The sequence below is a fragment of the Lissotriton helveticus genome, chromosome 10, assembly GCF_964261635.1.
Source record: "Lissotriton helveticus chromosome 10, aLisHel1.1, whole genome shotgun sequence".
In the NCBI taxonomy this organism is placed as follows: domain Eukaryota; kingdom Metazoa; phylum Chordata; class Amphibia; order Caudata; family Salamandridae; genus Lissotriton; species Lissotriton helveticus.
In genome coordinates, this window is record NC_136071.1 from 413,402,741 (window position 1) to 413,407,463 (window position 4,723).

At 55.4% G+C, this 4,723-nt stretch overlaps 1 non-coding gene and 1 pseudogene across 1 annotated transcript; both read left to right on the top strand.

Annotated features, from left to right (window-relative positions):
• The first annotated feature begins 1,179 nt into the window (after positions 1-1,179).
• LOC144786407 (18S ribosomal RNA) lies at positions 1,180-2,980 on the top strand (annotated as a pseudogene).
• A 952-nt stretch (positions 2,981-3,932) lies between these two features.
• LOC144786288 (5.8S ribosomal RNA) lies at positions 3,933-4,086 on the top strand. Its single transcript, XR_013602112.1, has one exon. It is a non-coding gene; the product is annotated as a 5.8S ribosomal RNA (ribosomal RNA).
• The last annotated feature ends 637 nt before the right edge of the window (positions 4,087-4,723 follow it).

A 4,723-nucleotide genomic window follows, 5' to 3' on the forward strand; every position in this document is an offset into this window, starting at 1 on the left:
TATAAGCAGGTGCCCGAGTTGAAGTTAAAATTCAGTCACGCATTATAATCAGCAAAAACAACTAGTGAGCACGGTCCAGGTGTGCTTCCTCCCCATATCTACCGCCTACAGTTAGATGTAATCCTTGATGGAGGTCTTTGCATCCACGAGTTTCTCAAGTTCAATCCCTATGTACTTCCTGTGACCAGGAGGCTGCTTTCTTCTCATCTGCTGCTCTGATCGGTCTCTGACCCTTTATAAACAAGAGGCATGTGAACTCGCATAGAAGTCCTGCCCGTTTGGCCCCGCCACACACACACTAGGGTATGCAACGTCTTCCCGCCCTTTCCTCACTATGATGGACAGCTCACTAAGGGACCTCAGCACCTTTTGGAGCGGTGGCAAAGTTACAGACACGCGTTTGTGCAAATCCGCGAGTTCGCGGATTTTCCTGCGAACTCGCTGATTTTTTGCCATTTCGTGCGAATTCGCGGACCGCGAATCTGCAAAAATCGCCCATACCTACACCCATACCCTCGGCCATCTGGTCGCACCTATCCAATCGGCCATCTGTTCAATGCTTTCCTATGTGGTGACCAGATGGCCTCCCCGATCCCAGCGAGGGCTCCAGGAGGTAGGGTACTTTCGCACCTTGTGTCCCCTCTGTCACCTCGTGTACATGGATTACAAGAAAGGGGGTCATTTTCCCCTGGATTACTAGGGAGAGGGTCAGTCAGACCTCCATGAGGTCTCGTGATTCCGAAACAGGGGAAGGCAGAACCAGGGCCTGCCCGCCGGGGCATGGGTACACACCTGCCTCTCAGCCCCTTCCTGATGGTCCTCTTCCTCCGAGCCTGCTCAGTCAGACCTCCGTTAGGTCTGGTGATTCCGAGATGGGGAAGACAGAACCTGGGCCCACACCATGGGGCCCCCAGGGGCCCGAGGCTTGCCTGCCTCTCAGCCCTTTCCAGATGGGCCTTTTCTACAAGCCAGCTCACCCCGGGAACAGGCAGGGATGCACAGCCGGCATCCCCCGAGCAGGGTTTGCCACCAGGCTCCGGCACCCCTGCATCTCGCTCAGGCTGCGCTTCGGCCTGCCTCTCCCTCCCAGGAGAGATGGCTGGGCCTGCTGGTGCCCATGCAATCGCACCTCTCCACGCCCCTCCAGCGAGTCCTCCCACCCAGGCGGGGTGGGAGGGCTACCTGGTTGATCCTGCCAGCAGCATATGCTTGTTTCAAAGATTAAGCCATGCACATGTATGTATACACGGACGGAACAGTGAAACTCCGAATGGCTCATTAAATCAGTTATGGTTCCTTTGATCGTTCCATCTCTTACTTGGATAACTGTGGTAATTCTAGAGCTAATAGATGCCGAGGAGCGCTGACCTCCCTGGATGTGAACATTTATCAGACCAAGACCAATCCGGGGTCGCCCGGCCACTTTGGTGACTCTAGATAACCTCGGGCTGATCGCAGGTCCCCGTGACGGCGACGACACATTCGGATGTCTGCCCTATCAACTTTCGATGGTACTTTCTGTGCCTACCATGGTGACCACGGGTAATGGGGAATCAGGGTTTTATTCCGGAGAGGAAGCCTGAGAAATGGCCACCACATCCAAGGAAGGCAGCAGGCTGGCAAATTACCCACTCCCGACTCTCGGGGAGGTAGTGATGAAAAATAACAATACATGACTCTTTTGAGGCCCTGTAATTGGAATGAGTACACTTTAAATCCTTTAACGAGGATCCATTGGAGGGCAAGTCGGGGGCCAGCAGCCGAGGTAATTCCAGCTCCAACAGCGCATATTAAAGTTGCTGCAGTTAAATAGCTCATAGTTGGATCTTGGGATCGAGCTGGTGGTCCGCCACGAGGCGAGCTACCGCCTGTCCCAGCCCCTGCCTCTTGGCGCCCCCTTAATGCTCTTGACTGAGTGTCCTGGGGGTCCGAAGCATTTACTTTGAAAGAATTAGAGTGTTCAAAGCAGGCTGGTTGCCTGAATACTTCAGCTGGGAATAATGGAATAGGACTCCAGTTCTATTTTGTTGTTTTTCGGAACTGGGGCCATGATTAAGAGGGACGGCCGGAGGCATTCGTATTGTGCCGCTAGAGGTGAAATTCTTGGACCGGCACAAGACGAACCAAAGCGAAAGCATTTGCCAAGAATGTTTTCATTAATCAAGAAGGAAAGTCGAAGGCTCAAAGATGATCAGATACCGTTGTAGTTCCGACCACAAACGATGCCGACTAGCGATCCGTTATTCCCATGACCCGCCGAGCAGCTTCCGGGAAACCAAAGTCTTTGGGTTCCGGGAGAGTATGGTTGCAAAGCTGAAACTGAAAGGAATTGACAGAAGGGCACCACCAGGAGTGGAGCCTGTGGCTTAATTTGACTGAAAACGGGAAACCTCACCCGACGTGGACACGGAAATGATTGACAGATTGATAGCTCTTTCTCGATTCTCTGGGTGGTGGTGCATGGCTGTTCTTAGTTGGTGGAGTAATTTGTCTGGTTAATTCCGATAACGAACGAGACTCCTCCATGCTAACTAGTTACGCAACCCCTGCGGTCGGCATCCAACTTCTTAGAGGGACAAGTGGTGTTCAGCCACACGAGATCGAGCAATAACAGGTCTGCAATACCCTGTCCGGGGCTGCACGTGTGCTACACTGAACGGATCATTGTGTGTCTACCCTTCGCCGACAGGTGCGGGTAACCAGCTGAAACCCATTCGTTATAGGGATTGCAATTATTTCCCATGAACGAGGAATTCCCAATAAGTGCGGGTCATAAACTCACGTTGCTTAAGTCCCTGCCTTTTGTACACACCGCCCGCCGCTACTACTGATTGGATAGTTTAGTGAGGTCCTCGGATTGGCCCTGCCAGGGTCGGCAACGGCCCTGGTGGAACGCCGAGAAGACAATCAAATTTGACTATCTAGAGGTAGTAAAAGTCGCAACAAGGTTTCCGTAGGTGAATCTGCGGAAGGATCATTAACGGCGGAGTGCACCGATCGACCGACGGTGCCAGCCCGATGCCCTCGGCTGCCTCCTGCAAGCACGCAACATAGGCACAGGGCCCGGCCTTGCCCTTGCTTGCTCTGGCTGGTGGAGCGGTCCCCAGTCACATTGGGCTCCAGGGTGAGGACCGGGACTCTGGTGGGCCTCTTCCCCCCGGGGAAGGCACGACCGATGCGCAAGAGACCGGGGACAAGGGACGGCCCCCATCCCCTGTCCCTCTCTGGGATGGAACCCAAGCTCACCCGGCACGACCCCCCAGTGGTGGGGGAAACCGTATGGCAGTCCATTCCCGGGCTGGTACCACCCCTCCCTCGAAAAGGCCCTGGCACCGGCTGGGCCCTCTCACGCCAAAGTCCCGACCTGACCGGGTTCCAAGCTACTGAGGAGCAGCCCTTCTCATGTGGCAGGGCAGCCTGGAAGAGAAGGGGCAGAGAGCCTGTGAGGGGACCCCGGCTTCTCTTGGTAGGAGGTGTGCAGGACGGGGAGCCACCTAGCTCTTACCTTCCGGTGCCTCTGACCCTGGTGAGTGTGGGGTGGGCTGATCGCGGGCCGCCTGGTGACGGATGGCTGACGGCCCAGGTGGGGTGACCCTCCCTCGTTGCCAGGTACCCGTTTTGACTCAGTCCCGTGCGGGAAGAGGGGTTTGAAGAATCACGCGGTCCCTCCCTGTTACCCCAGGAGGGACCGGCGGGTACGAGGCTGCCTGCTCCCATCACTCTGGGAGCCCCCTCCCTCACCCGTTGGACTCCCAGGCCAAGCGCCTAGTAATGTTTTTTTTCTCCCAACAGCGCAGTCTGACTCCCAAGGTGGGAAGCCTTGAATGGGGCGCCGGGCCGTCTCGCCACACAGGCAGCGGATGGACTGCGTCCCCTTCTTCCCGCCTCTCCTGCGCCCGCATGTGGGCAAACATTTTGGAGAAGTTGCCTGTGACTCTTGGTGGTGGATCCCTCGGCTTGCGCATCGACGAAGAACGCAGCTAGCTGCGAGAATGAGTGTGAATTGCAGGATACATTGATCATCGACACTTCGAATGTACCTTGCAGCCCCGGGTTCCTCCCGGCATTACTCCTGTCTGAGGGTCGCTCGATCGTCAATCGCCCCAGGGCTTCCCCGGGACACCGCCAGGGCTGTCGCATGAATAGCTCTGCTTCCCCTTCATCTCCTCACAAGGTCAGACCCCTGATCGCCCAGAGCATGGTCACTCACCGGGTCCTCCCACGGAGGTACGCCACCAGTGCGCATAGCCCTGAGAAGGGGTCTTGCGACCGGTCTGCCTTGGGCCCCTTCCGGGGTGCCTTGCTGCATGGCGTGCATGGGTGCCAATCAATCAATCATAGCATTTGTATAGCGCGCTACTCACCCGGAGGGGTCTCAAGGTGCTGGGGGGGGGGTCTGCTACTGCTCGAAGAGCCAGGTCTTGTGTGGAAAAGTAAATTTTGCCATGTTCTGTGTCCCTACGCCTCATCCATCATATGTTATGTGTGCATGACCAATATGCATATGTTATTCCCCATTTCTGATTAAAGACGCAATTACAGTTGTGTCCACCTCTAGTATGTTAGTTTCCAGTCCTCGTGAATACTACGAATATCAGGCCTATGTAAGTAATGTTGCCACGTTTCTCAGTGTGCACGTTATTCAATTATAAAGTCCCCGTTTCCAGGCCTCAAAAGGGCCCGGACCACAGATTCAGCTCCTGTCTCCTGAAAGCCTCGCTAA